The 15,304-nt window shown below is 39.3% G+C and overlaps 1 long non-coding RNA gene across 1 annotated transcript; it reads left to right on the top strand.

Moving 5' to 3' along the window:
- Window positions 1-1,727: 1,727 nt before the first annotated feature.
- On the top strand, window positions 1,728-14,349 carry LOC116708583 (uncharacterized). The gene is made up of 2 exons (XR_004336717.1): window positions 1,728-2,883; window positions 10,522-14,349. It is a non-coding gene; the product is annotated as an uncharacterized LOC116708583 (long non-coding RNA).
- Window positions 14,350-15,304: the final 955 nt, after the last annotated feature.

Genomic DNA, 15,304 nt, shown 5'->3' on the forward strand with positions numbered 1-15,304 from the left:
GGCTCCGTCAGAACTGTATCTAAATTAATTAGGCTCTGATTTAGGATATTAAACTCACATTAATCATGGGAAAATGGAAATGATCTATGACGCTGTTCCAACTGTGAGGCCAATTTTGTTGCTTTGTGCCACGTGGAGAAGTTCTGTTGTGGGCCTGGTCTATCAGACACATCCATGAAAAAGCTTTCAGGTCCCAACAGCAAAAAAATTGTGATCAGAGTTAGAGAACTTTTGTTCTGGCAGTGGAATATTCTCATCAGCAGCTCTTAAGTGCTCTTCAGGGGAGCTGTGCATCGCTGTTATGATCTTCCACTTGTCCTTGGCTGTACAATCTTTCATCCTATTGTTAGTGGAGCTAAATTCTCATGTAGTGGTACTTGAAAAGCAGAAACGGTAGCTAGTACACGGCTCTGTGTGCAGGAACACTACAGGTTTCTAAAGAGCTTGAGATGTGCACCTTCTTGTCTCCCTTTTTTTATTCTTTTTTTTATTTGTGAACAATGGCTTTAACTGGAAGACATCAAATGAGTTTGATTTGATTGCAGCTATTCAAAATCTTCTACCTCTGTTAAACCTTAATATCAGCTTCGCAAACTAAACTCTGAGACGATTGCGTCCACCGCTACACTCTGAAGTCATTTCTTGAAGTTTTTCTTGTTTGTTTTCACTAATGCGAGCTAATTAGCACTCTGAAGATAGCTATCTTTACTTGTCATAACAATGAAATAGTATGGCGAGCAGCAAAAAAGCCCATGATTACATGGTTTATTTTTCTTAGTCAGGCACTGTGTCTGCAGACGGCTTCATAACGGCAATCAGAGCCTGTCGTGCAGCAGACAATCAGTCAAAACAGAACGCAGCAGCTCAGAACCTTCAGAGCTGCTCTCACTGTCAGCACTGCAGGAAAACACGAGCGATTAAAGAGCGAAACGCTCAACTAAATTAACAATCAGGTAAATATCCAAGATCTTAAGGATGTGTTGTATGAAGAGGAGGCTGTGCTAGTACATGATTTTCATAAAACTTTATTTCTTTGCCTAACATAGTTATTTGTGCCACTTGCGGTCAAAGAGACAGAGATTGTGCATTCTGTTCCAATATGCTCTTCCTTCCTCAACTTGCTTTATCATTTATCTTATACAAGCAACACATATATGTATTTTATTTTTTTGCTCTGAATCAGAACTTACATTTAAAAGTCCATCATTGTAAAATTTTTATTGAACGCAGTGCACAATGTGTTCATTTTTTCTGAGCCAGATGGGAAGACTGTCTGCAATGACCAGCATTTTTCACATTACCAATGATGTGAGCATCCAACTTAATACTTGCATTCACAGGGAACATTGAGTACAGAGATTATGAATTATTCACATCGATCACATCTTAAAAAAGACAACTTGATTTGTGACTTTGCAAGCTCAAGTCAGAAGTGCAGAGCATACTGTATTTATTTTTTTTAATAAAACCATTACCAAATACTGAAATTAACTTTTCAGATATATTTGACTTAGGTTTATATGTAAGTTTGTAGAAAGGATATTGTTTAGTGGATTTGCGAGATTGTGTTTGTATTTCCTTTTTTTTTTTTACCCCTCCAGGGGGTCTTTTTTGTGGGCTCTAGAGTCCCTTTTTACGAAGTAGGCTGACAGGAAAGGGGGAAGGAGAGGAGGGAAGACATGCGGTAAACGTCGCCGGGTCCGGGAGTCGAACCCACGACAGCCGCGTCAAGGACTTGAGGCCTCCAAATGTGGGTCGCGCTAACCCCTACGCCACCACGGCACGCCCTGTATTTCCTTTTAACCTCAGTCCAGTTTCAGAAGGGAAGGAGTTTAGTTTGATATTTCAGTAATGTGACAACTCTTTACTCTAGAAGTTGCACTGTCTCACCTCCGTTTGATGCTCTGCAGAATGAAGTGTGAGTTAAAGGGCTCCGCTACAGCACCTGAATAATGAAGGTTAATGTCACGGCATCATTGAATCACCTTTGAAGTGATGCTAAATGCGATTAGAAGAGATCACAAGTGCACTTTGGGTTCATAGAAAGAGACTCATACTGTTGGGGAGTGTTCTCCTTCTCCATGACTTCTCTAACTGACTACTGGTCCCTGTGCGATGATTAGCCGCCTCCCCGGGGGAAGGGAGAGTTAGCAGAAGCAAACTCACTCTAATGAGCTGAGCTCTTCTCCTCTCTTTCTCCACTACAACCCCATCCCTCCTTCTCCTCCCCCGCCGAGGACTAGGGGGTCGTCGGGTGGTCCCGGGAGGGGGTCCGCAGCACACCTGTTCTCTTTCCACCCCACCCTCCTGTAATCAGTGCATTTCTGTACTTTTTCAGTGATGAAGGAGATGTTGTTCCTCTACCCACTGGGACCACAGACATTGTTTTTGCGTAATTTTTATGCTTACAGCTCTCTGTCTCTGATATGGACTCTGTATTTACTCTTCTTTTAGATTTTATAGCATACTTATAACAACAAAGCAGTTAAAATTGTTTGAGCTGAGTAGGGACAAGACAAGTCACAAAAGGCCACCTGGCTTCAGGCAGCCCTACCCATTTGGTTCCCAGGACAACACTTTCCTTCTGTTAATGAGAGCACATTTTTTGTTTACATACGGACCTTAGGTCACTGACGACAAGCAGCGTCTTGGGACAAGGATGAAGAGGTGGGTGGAAGAGAGCTGGGGCAGATGGGTGCATGTGTGTAGTGCCAAGATGTGGCTGAACAAAACATCATACCTGCCGCCCCACAGCGTCGAGTCCCCAGAAGCCGGAGGGAGGACACGTGTTTTGGTGTGGGCTGGGAGGCGGGGAGGCCTGCCAGGCTGTAAGCGGAGCTTGTCCTGCTGCCCCTGGGGCAGGAATCTGGCTCAAGACCAAAGGTAAGGCCTGTCTAATTATTCCAGTGAAGGCTGTGATAACAAATAAACACAGAGCAGGTTTGGTTAGCTCTCCTGGGTGATGATCAGCCTCTGGTGCTTGTCGAGTCCTAATGGTGCTGTGAGTCATAGAGACCTAGAACAGCACCTCCAGGCCTCGCCTTGGGGTTCATCATCACCTCCATCTGTTCATTGCACCTCCTCTACTCAGTTTATCACATATAGACTTTAGCAGGAAGAGGTACGAATAAAACCAGACATCGATCTGGTAGCCTGAATCTGAAAATCAGTGTGAACAGCGACAAACAGCTATTGGTGATATAGTGCCTAGCAAACGTGTTCATTGCCTTTAATTTTTCCACAGTCAGGTGCATAATCATCACAAACTTCACTGAATTTCACTGGAATTTTGAGACAAATAAACAAAAAGTAGTGTATGATTTTGAAGTATGAGTATAATAGTACTTGTTCAAGTCAATGCTTTATGTAGAAGGACTGTGAGTATTTATGTTTCTCTAATGCTTTGCACATTTAGAGAGTGACGTTTTACATCATTCATCTTTGAAATGATGAATGGTAATATCCAGGTAATTCAGCTCAGCCAAACTGTATGAATGTCACTATTCCAGTTTTGCCACAGATTATCAGTCTGATTTGAGTACAAACTTTGACTGGGCCATTTTTTGTAAAGTTTTATTTGCTCTAATGGCCTTTATTTGATAGTGAATTGACAAGAAAATGGGTAGCGAGAGAGGGGGAAGACATGTGGCAAAGGTTATCAGGCCGGGACTTGAACCTGTGACATCCGCATCGAGGACTAAGGCCTCCATATGTGGGTTGTGCTTTACCCTGTGCCACCACAGCATCTGACTAGGCCATTCTAAATTATTAAAGCATTGAAAATTACTATTTTTTATTCTGGGAAGTGAACCTCCTCCCCTGACTTATACAGGTTTACTTCCAGGATCACACTGTGTTCAGCTCCATCCAGATTCCTATTAACTTTGGCTCTTGTGGCACCCTGAAGTCCCTGCTCTTTTTGCTACCAACTGGCAGTTAATTTACTGTCATCTGCCGCCCCATATTTTAGCTTAACTTGAAAAATATGAATACTTTCAATGTAAATATGTTTCTCTGCATTCAGTGTGTTTATGAGAAGCCTTATACTTGCCCAGTTTTATGTATTTTTTCTGTTACAAAAGAAGGCATTATTGCTTTAGTGGAATATTTTAATCACATTTTAACTTTTATTGAACATAAAACAACTTAACTAAACAGTGCAAACAGGTGATTATTGGACAATCATACAGAAACATTAAAAGGCTGCGTGTTTGTGTTTTTAAACTTGCAAACTTTAGCATGTACCTATATGTTACATAACAGGTAGCTTGCACATTTCATCATCACCTTTATCACAAAATTGTTCATATTCAAAACAAAAATTATGAACAGTCTTTGTAGCAAGACAGTCTCAATGCACACCACCTCTCTTTTGGCATTAAAATCTCTTGATCACAATGTTTTTATAGATTCAGATGGGTCTTAGTTTAACAGTATTGTGTCATCTATTTTTATCCTGTTTTGAGTAAAATGTTTTCTAATTGCAAGCAGAAATGGAAAATTCTTATTTATGAATTTGACTACTACAATGTATAAACAGAAACAGAAAAAAGTTTTGTCGGCATGCCTAATTTACTTTTAAATGCACAAATAGACACAAATTACAGTAAAATTGGCTCAGAAAATACAAGAGCAAAAGAGACTTAAAGAAAAGTTCATTATGTTGTGTAAAATAATGTCTTATACTTTTGCTCAAGCTAGATTTAAGGTGACAATTTTATTGAATCAGGTCCCTAATAAAACAAAACCACATCACTATTTTTACATAAGAGGATACTGCTGACCTCTTTCAGCTCTCGGCCTTCATGCTGTTGAGGGGGTCTGATTCAAACTTCACATCTCAGAAAAGGGCAAGTGCATGCCAGGCAGACGTCCATCAAGGCTGCGCCCCAGTGGGCCAGCATGAGGCCATAATCCCTGGAAGTGCTCCTACAGTTCCTGCCCTATCTCCCTTATCTTCTCCATCCTCTCCTTCATGCCTCCCTTCCCTCCATGCTGTTGTTTTCCTCCTCTTCTCCCCTGATAGGGGGTGTTTGGACCACGCAGCGTGACCTGACTGCCAGGGGAGGGATCCAGGGAGGGGCACCGGGGCCACAGGTGAGGCCTGAGCTCAATCTACCCCCCACATCCACCCCGCCTCTCCCTCCAACTCTCCTGGGTGCCAACTTCAGCAAGCCCCTGTCTCCTCCCTGTGCCCAGCAGGCCAATCAAGCCATATCTGTGTGCCATGCGACCTGGGGGCCGAGGGGACATAGGAAGGGAGGAGGCTAATATCAGATCAGGCAGGCCAAGGCCCCATGTGAACCTCCTGTCCCTCTGAAAACCTCCCAGGATCTGTGTCGCCATCACCATGACGTTTAATTACCTCGCTCATCTTCATTAATTCATGGGGCTTCTTTATTCCTTTGAGACTGGAGATAGAGATGGATGAAGTAAGGGAGGGGGCGGGAGGAATGGATGGAGGAGATGCCACTCCACTTAACAACAACAACAATGGCATCAGGCGTAAGCAGAGCAGCTGGAGCTCAGTGCGGAAAACAGCAGCTTGGTGACCTGGGCGTCCCTGAAGGCTCCCATTCAGGACCATCAGCACTGGGCTCCAGGGTCAGTTTGGCCAGAGCTGGCCGCCTCAGCCCACGAGACACTATAAAAGAAAATCTCCACAGTGTGGCCGGAAAACACCTCAGAGACCGAATAATAAACAGGTTCTATTGATTTGAGCCTCTCCAGGCCATTCCTTGGAAAAAGTGACCATAATGACATTAGAGATTAGATGCTCAGATGATGCTCACAGGAGACTGGGATTAGGCCAGAGGGTAATAAATACCCATCTCATGAACAGAGGATCATCTCTGGCATTAACTAGATGTAGCTAAAGGAGTATTTCAGAGCTTCCAGTGGGAATAGAATTAGTGGACATTTAATCAATCTATTACTTATGTCAATGATTGAATTATTTTTGTTTCATAAATCTTATGGCAATTTTAGAAACTGATAAAGTCTAACTAATGGTTAATCAATAAATGTAGCAGTTGAGAAGAGATAAACTGGGTAGAAAAAAATAAAATGACCATGAAATCTTAGTACTTGGAGGGAAATTACAAAGAAATCTGAGCGGATTTTCAGATTATTATTATTATTTGATAAAAAGTATGACTTTTTCACAAGTTCTACACATTTCTCTTTCTAAAACGTAGGTAAACCTGTTTACCTTCTTAACCGTGGTGATGCTGCACCAAGAACTACTGAAGGAAATGACAACAAAACCTTCTAAAAAGACATGAGCACATCTTTCTTCTTCATAAAATATAAACAAAAATGAAGGAGCATCAGATAGGATTTCTCTTTTGTCTTTGGTAAAAGACCACAACCCATTTTTCCTTCTAGACTCTCACATTTGTTTTGGTTTTATTGACTCGGAATGCTCTGTGCTGTTGTTTGTTTCCTGCTTTTGGTGCGGTCTCTTGACCATTTGCCTATCTGCATTTGAAGTGTGCTTTTTTGGTCTGCTGCAGAGTTTGATGGATCAATCACACCTCTCCAAATGAACCAGATATTGTAGACAAAATGACTCGATTTCAATTAAAGCCGGCTAAACAGGGCTGCTGTGAATGCTCCCTTAAACTCAAGGTTTCAGATGTAATTTTGACTTCTTTTACCTGCAGTGGCATCAGGTTTCAGCTTTTGTAGAATTTATCTCTTGTCTTTGGCAAATGTACCAAACACTCTTCAACAATGGATTGAACACCAGCAATTTCTTCCACTAATGATATACTGTACTTGCACGTTTGTTTTTGGTGCATTTACCCAGAATGATCTGCACTGTTGTCCATTTCTTGTTATTGGAGCGGTCTCTGCTCTGCTAGGCATTCACCTATGCATATTTGAATCACACAGAGTTCATTTCAACAGAACCGAGAGCTAGGTTTGTAGGCGGACCAGATTTTGTGTTTTTGATCTGCATTAGTGTTTGATTGTCTATTCACACCTCGCTAAACAAACTGGACTTTCTAGACAAACAAACCAGAGTTCAGTTGAAGTGAATTAAACAGGCTAGTATAAATGCCCTTATCCTCAAAGTTTTTTTGTTGTTTAGGCTGTGCATCCTTAAGGGTCCTATGTTTTGGGAGACCAGAAAAAATAATCTTTGAAAACTGGGCTCAAATATAAAATTCCAAAACATTGGTTTCATGCTCTCTCTGTAACCTGCATTTGTCTTACTCTCTCAAGTTAAAAAATGCGGCGTTTGGTGTTTTTCTGTTTTTTGGGGGTTTTTTTTGCATTGTCCCCAGCAATTTTATAGTGCCAATGATTTACCAACTACTGACTTTTCTGTATAGTGCTTTGTCCTGTAATGCGACATTTGAATGTTGTTACTTGCTCTCTTTGGTGGGAGAATAACAGATCTGATCAGATAAATATCTGCCCTTTCTGTAATATATGTAGCCAAAAAGAAACACCAGTGTCAACCTTATTAACTTCATCCTGAAGATGTGTTAAAAATGAGAACATCTTTCATAACTGCTTTAGACTGAGAAAAAAGAAAACATGTACAAATCAATGGGAGGAAACAAATTAGAAATAAAACTGATCAACTTCCTGTTTCACTTTGGAGGACTTCATATTGCTGAACAAAGCAAGAAATAACAAATCTTAGTCTCCATCTGCTGCAGCTTGGAGGAAATATCAGAGCTAAAGTTGGATTGAAATAGAGAGGCCTTCCATTGCTCTCAGAAATTTGATGGAACATTAATATAAAAATCAGGAGGAAGAAATATAGAAGGCGTGAACTGTATGATGTTTATTTTCATTCACAAGTACAACAAAAAAATGTGGTTAAATTAGTCAAAGATTCTTTATGATCATCAGGGTAATGGGATCTAAAGTCTATTCTACTTCTGTTATTTCTTGTCCAAAGTGGTGGTTCCAAGCTAGATCCAACAATTTCCTTTAACAAGAGTTGTAGGCCTCCTTGGAAACAGTAAAGTTTATCATAGGTTGGGCTAACATCAAGATGATTTTAGCCGAGTGATGATGTACACAAAAGGAGTTTTATAGATGTGGTGAAATAGGACATGAAATTAGTTGACATGAGAGTAGAGGATACTCCCTCTCTCTCTGGGGTTGACTGGAGACAGATGATTTGCTGTGGTAACCCCTGAAGGGATAAACCAAAAGACAAGAAGATTGATCTACACCAACTCTTACCTGTTTTTTCTGGTATTCGTAGGTATTTTGTATAGTAAAAGGTGCAATGCAACAGGAAACATGTTCCTTTTTAAAATTTAGCGGGAAACCTGTGAACTTTGTACTGAAATTAAAGTCAAGGTTAAATTTTGGTAACTGAGCAGAGCCATTAATTAAGATATTACAAAATTGCAATTCCTTATAGATGATTCCAATGGTAGTTGCTGAAACAGCTACTAAATTAGTCTCTTAATCCATATTTTTCTTTAAGAAATTTGAATTATGAATCAAAAACAGAGTAACTGGGAATTAGGTCTGAAGTATTTGGAGAGGTAGAACTATCTTCATCATCTCTCAGTGCTGAAGCTAAATCTGGGCTCCATGTAGGGATGTTTTCCGTCTTACATCAGAGCTCCAGCCGGCTACATTTAGGCCCCAGCGGCCAGCGTTGACACCGAGGTCCTTCCGAGCAGAAAGTTAATACTGCGGCAGATGTGTCGCCTTCGTGCAGCCTCCTGGCCTTGCAGACCTTTTTCCCCTGTTCTTCCCCTCTCCTAATATCTATGTGATTCCTCTGGCAGTGATGGAGCTGAGGATACTTTTCAAACCTGAAGAATGTCTTCTTACCATCAAAGAGAGGAGGTTATGTTAGGTGTTACAGCCCGGCTCGGATGGCCGCAACAAAAAATAGGGAGGACACGGCAAACCCAACGGTTTTTAACCCCTTCAGAGGCATTTATTAAAAACACAAGGTGTCAGCTGTGCCAGCGCCGCCTCCGAGTCCGGATCTCGTCTGCTTCTGGTTCTGTTGTCAGCCAGCCACACATCCTGATTAATGGAACGGCGCTCCTTATATACCATCCCGGTATGGGAGGCACCTCCCACAATCAAGGACCTAATGGAAAAACAGCCTGCACTATACAGCACACAAAGGACAGCACCGTAGGGCCGTCACATTAGGAAAATAAATCTGGTGGTTAATTCTCAGTACCTAAAGCTTTTGGAAGTTAACTTTCATATTAAAACTGAAAATCAAGGATTTAAAATGCTCTTTATCATAATGTGAACATCCATCAGCTTCCAATGGTGTTTGACAGAACTGAGATATGTCCTTCTATGAGAAACAAGTCAGATTCATAGAAGTCCAACCTTACAACTTAGAAGACTTCATCTGGAAATTAAGTGATACTCTTGTTGGTAGCATTGTTTTGTGGTGTAAGTTCTAGCAGATTTCTGGATCCTGATCTGATATGTGGAAATCCTGAATGTCCATGATCAGACTACAATGTAATGTGGTTGTGAACATACACACTACACCACGCCATATCATACCATAACACCCAATCCAACCCAAACCACATCACACAACACAAAGCTAATCTCACCAAACCAAAGGGCAAGGACTAACCCAAAATTAGAATCTAAATGGAGTCACAAGGAACCAATCATACAAAGCCAAAAACATACCAATTATGAAAATGATCCAAATGCAAAACCAAGTGACAACCAAAGCTAAAACCCTCTTTTCCAGATTATTTTCTTTACATTCAAGAGATGGTTATGCATAAAAGTCAAAGCAGATTAAGTTTTTCAAAGAATAAAGGTGTAAGAAAGCAATGGAATAAAAACTGGGATTGAAATAACAATGCTTTCCTCTGCTTATTTTTTTTAGACAGAACTATTTTGTGTGTGACTATTTGTCTCCCTGTTAGCTCAATTTAAATAGCAAATTTATGTCATAGTTCACAGGTTTTAAGTTAATAACTGAGTCACATAACAATGTTACATTAAATGTGGAGTTCTTAAAGCATTTTTTTGTTGGAACCTAAACTTTCCAGTTTTATTTATCATTGGCATTTATAAATGGTTAAGAAATGTACAATTAAGTGTATTGATGTTACAATTACTTAGTTTACAGTCTGCGACTAAAAAATCCATAGGCTTTGAATAAGATTAAATAATTTGTTTAATAACAGAATTAAAAATAAAGCGGTTTTGTCTCTGCTACCTTACTTGACCCTGTTCTGATCAACTGTAGGATACTCTGGTAACTGCCTGATACCGCTCCTTATGCCCTCTGGTGGCTGTTTTATATTTACCCTTTTGTTTGAAAAATTAGAGCATTCCCATCCACTGGACAAAACTGCATGTGAACCAAATTATAGAAAACATGAGACAAATCATTTTTGGTTATTGCAAGTGTATTAGCACTTAAATTTCAACAATCTTTTATGTTTTATGGATCAGATTCTTTACTTATGTCTCTTAGATATGACATATTTTATATTTCAAAATATGAAAGACATAATTAAAGACATAACATTTTTTTCTCAGGTTTCACCATGTCTCAAAAGACCAATGAATACTTCCAAATGGACTAAAGAAGCTGCAGCAGTGAGTCGTCTTCTCTATTTCTCACTTTCTATTTTCCTTTGTCTCTTTACTGCAATCCCTCTTCGCCCCCCTTAATTCACCCTCCATTCGCATCACATGATTCTGGGAGATTGACAGCCTCCCCAAAGAGTGAGAGCTGGAACAGATGGAATATGAATGGTTCAGTCGTGTATGAAAAAGGTGCCTGGCTGAAGGAAGCCATGTAAGGGGACTCTCAATTGCAAGTTAAGTATGACTAAATCCTATACCCCCCACCCTTCTCCCTTTCACACACACACACACATCCACCCACACGCCTTCATACCCCATTGGTTTGCCAATACCTCCAGTACATTTTTTATCAAATGAAAAGTATACCTTTCAAGAGACAATGACAACTGTCTTATTGCAAAACATTAGCCTCCTTTACGTTTTAGCGTTACTTAGATTACAACATGATGCTAAAAAGAATTTTGAATTCCAAAATATTTCTGGACTTGCATTTTGAGATGAGCTTTTATCTAAATTCTTTTATCTAATATAAAGCTGAAAGACAAATGTGTGTAGCTTAATCACGCATGTAGATTCAGTGTTTTATCTGCTTCTTTTCTTATGTTCTTCAGAAAAGATGTGGATGAGTTCGTCACACCTTCAATGGCAATCGAACATACAGAACTTAAAAGTGACACAGGATAGAAAATGAGTAACACTGCTGCATGATGAACGGTGTCATTGTCATCAAGCTGTCTGTTTATTGCCATAAAAATATAACCACTTCCTGAGAGCGATTTATTTTTTTTTAGAAACATTCAAAATGAATAAGAGAAATCCAAGTCCAGATTTTTGTTTAAATTACACAATTCTTTGGGCTAAAGTGTGACAAATTCATTTGATCTGTTTTCAAACATAAATTTAACAATATTGCATCTGTTTGTTGAGGTTTGTAACCTTCATGAGGAGAAGAGGAGATTTTTGAGAAAGTTTGCCATGATATATCCTAAGCTTTCACTGTTAATCATGTTGGTCTCAAAAAAATTTGACATTAACATCTTTTCTCTTTTTTATTTTGTCAAGACTTTATGATTAACTACTGAGGCTTAAAGTCCTGCTGTGCAGCTATCCAACAATTGTTACTGCCATTTTTGTTTATCTACAGCTTGACACCTTAATAGTCTTCTTATTGTCACTCACCACCGAACGTCTTCAGGATTTATAATACTTTGCACTGGACAACTTTTATTCTGAGTCTCTCCACTCTTCCTCCAGATCTTGCAATGGATCTGGATTTAATAAAACGCAGAGGTTACTTTAATCTGTCCGCAGATTAAAGTCCCCACAATGAAAAACTGTTTTACACCCCTACACTAAAGAATTGATTCCATCTGCACTCCACGCATTGTGAAGGTCCTCCAAACTCTTTGCTCCATAGTTTTCTCACTGCTGGATTCCCTGTTGCTTTTTCTAACACAATTCTGCCTTCCGCTAAACTTTATATTTATATGCTTGGTTGGAGCACTCTGCAAACAACCAGCTTCCTTAGTAAAAACCTTTTGTGATTTTTTCCCCTTTTGGAGGCTGCTAGTAGACATCTGATGGACAGCTGTCAAGTCAGCATTCTTCCCCATGATTTTATAGACTTTAACACGGCAACATTTTAACATTTCCATGTTCATTTTTTAAATTGTTCATCTGTTATATTTTCATTTCTAAAGAGCTGAACTTTGGGTTTCTACTAGTTGTAAGCCAGGTCATGAAAACTAAACAAATTGCTAATTTGAATTAACTTTGATAATATTCAAATGTACAGCTGTTAACCTGTTAGGCTGAACGGTTTGTTTATTTTAACGCCACATTCACTGTTGTTTTTATTCAATTTTGTTCGCAATTTTTCTGCATGTGTTTTATGTACGAGCCGTAATGTTATGTCAACAAGTGAATGCAGATTCTTTTTGGCACAGCACATTGAAATATTTTAATAAATGTGCATAAAGCATAAGGAACCCTAAGAAACTAGCAATTGCTACACAACTTTTACTCACCCCTTTAATTTATAGGGGTCAAAATGAGAGCTCCATAATGTAAAAGTCTAATTTGTTATTTTACTGTTGAATAATCAAAATGTGCTTGCAAAATAAGTTGCCCCTTCTGAAAGACAGCTAACCTCACTTCTCTGTCTGTTCCATGCAAAAATGTGTCTCCTGTTTGTTTTAAGATATCAAACAGAAGCTGCTCCATGACTCTGTTTCAAAGTTGCGCCATCTCCTAATCTCCCTGATACGGATCCAGGACCATTTTCTCCTCTGTGCTGCCGTGGTCTGCAGCCTCTCTCCGCCGGCCTGAAAACAAACGGCCTAAGAAAATATCCGGGATGAGAAGAAGGCAGAAGGAGGAAGATGAGAGCCGTCTGTCGGCCACGCAGGGCCTGTTTTTGAATTTCTGATCAAAAGTTGCGGCGGAGACCACCGCCGAATCCCGGCCTCCCAAACATCTGCTGTCATATCATTCTGAATTATTTATTTGTTGATCCTTCTGAATGCATGTATCCGTCCTTTTTCCCCCCTCTTGAGTCCATTTGAAAGAGTTTGCATGTGTGCATGCGGGCCGTCATATTCTTAGAAAAATGAAACTCTTCAATCAACAACAACAAAATGATCTGCTGGTTTGTGGATTCCCCGCGAGCTCCAAATGGATTCAGATGGAAAACACACACACCCAACTGCCAGCTGCACTTATTCTAACAGCGGGCAGCGATATTTCTGCCATAGACGTGGCAGAAACGCAGCTCTTATTTTAGCTCCAACACAATCACTAAGTGGCACATCTCATTAGAATGATTTAGGCAAAGTAAAAATGATATTACGATAATTCCACAAATGCTATCAGCGGGTTCATCCTCCCAAATGATCATTTAAGTCCTGCTTGTAATAGCAATGAGACTGTTACTGGGGTTATTCATTTCAGACTGTGTTAAGCACAGCACGCGCTGCCATTAGAGCGCAGTACCCGTACGTTTATGTTCACTGAAATGAGATTCTGGGAGGAAATAGATGCACTGATGAGCCTCTGTAGCTGCAGCTCTAAATGAAAGAGACTCAAAAGTTTGATGAGGACAAAGTTACAGCCAGTGTGTTGCTGTGGAGGTTTCCCACACAGACAGCAGCCAGCATTGTGTGATTGTGCTAATTGGATCAGACCTATTGTTGCTTGTGGGCCAACACCTCTTTCTTTACCTTCTTTACAGCTGACTAACAGCAGCTTCTTTACAGAGGTGTTAAAACCTTTAACAAGTACTCTTTTTCTGACTCAGCTAGGTATATAGAGCAGAGGATTTCAGATAGCACACCCTAATAATTTATGCAATTCATTTGATTATTTTTTTATTATTTGCCTTATGTCAAGTAAAGGATCGAATGGGAATATAGCAAGTAAAACATATTGTTGAAACATGAAATTTGCATATGCTTTAGTAGAAATCAAAACATTATTTTTAACTGGTTGACATTACATGGTCTGGTCTGTTCAGGTTAGTTTAGGATTACACCAGAACAGATTTAACCCAGTCAGGTTTGCAGACTGCCTTTCACATATGTATCTGACTGAACATTTCTCTGGGATTTAAAATATGGTTTTCTGACGAAGATTCCAGCATATTGACTTTATTGTCTGTAAACCACTCTATAACTTCTTTGGTTATATGCTTAGTGTCACTGTCTCATTGTAAGAATCATTTATGCCCAAGCTTTAACTTCCTGGCTGAAATCCAATAATAAAACATAATGATTTTCTCCATGATTTCTTTTGGTTCTTAAAGAGTTAAAGCAACAGAGGTCTAATTTCAAGGTGTTAAATTACAAAGTCAAGTTTCTTTTAAGTCATATTTGACATTTACAACATTACTATAACATTACATTACAACATTACGTAATTGTGCCATAAAATGGCTCGATGTGGCTGGAAAACCCATAATACTGTCCCTTTAAACAGCTTTTTATTTCTGACCTACTAAAGCAAAATTACTGATAGAAAAGTAACAATGAACACTTCAGGATCTCCATAACAATAATATTTTTAAGATTTTTGATATGACATAATAGGTTATTCGGCATGACCCTTTAAATTATGCTGTCCAAACTGAGATAAGGTGCACAGAAAAACATCTTTATAACGTTTATAACATCTCAAGCTTTGAAGGTTAAGTATACCAACTCTTTTCATCTTAAAGTACCCAATTACTTTAAATGTCTTTAAGGTTACAGTTTCATCTAGCCCCCAAATAAAGTGCCAATTAATGACTCTAGGAAGAACTGTGCTTAATTCAAGTTTATCACTTACACAGGCCCAGCGTTGCTAGGTTCAACTTTCCCAACAGAAGTCACTCATCATCCTCATCATTTGAACTCATTAGTGCACCGCTCTGTAAATCACCAGTTGATCCAGCAACTTTCTACAATAATGTGCGCTTTTCTTAGACAAAACCGCATCACAGAATCAGGTGAGGAGAGAATGAAGTAAGACTTTTTAAAGTTAAATTTTTTTTCCAGTGGTATAAACATTGTGTTAAATAAAAGTAATGGAGGATACAGATAAAAATACAACATAAAATCTAAAATCTTTTAACAATAAAAAATATTTATTTAGTAAATGTCAACGCACTGAATAGCAAACAAGATAAAAGTGAAAGTTTGGTTTCCATTCATGCATTATTACTATATATATAAACCTTGTTGTTTCAAGTAATTTCACA

Source organism: Xiphophorus hellerii, chromosome 19 (assembly GCF_003331165.1).
Source record: "Xiphophorus hellerii strain 12219 chromosome 19, Xiphophorus_hellerii-4.1, whole genome shotgun sequence".
Taxonomy (NCBI): Eukaryota; Metazoa; Chordata; class Actinopteri; order Cyprinodontiformes; family Poeciliidae; genus Xiphophorus; species Xiphophorus hellerii.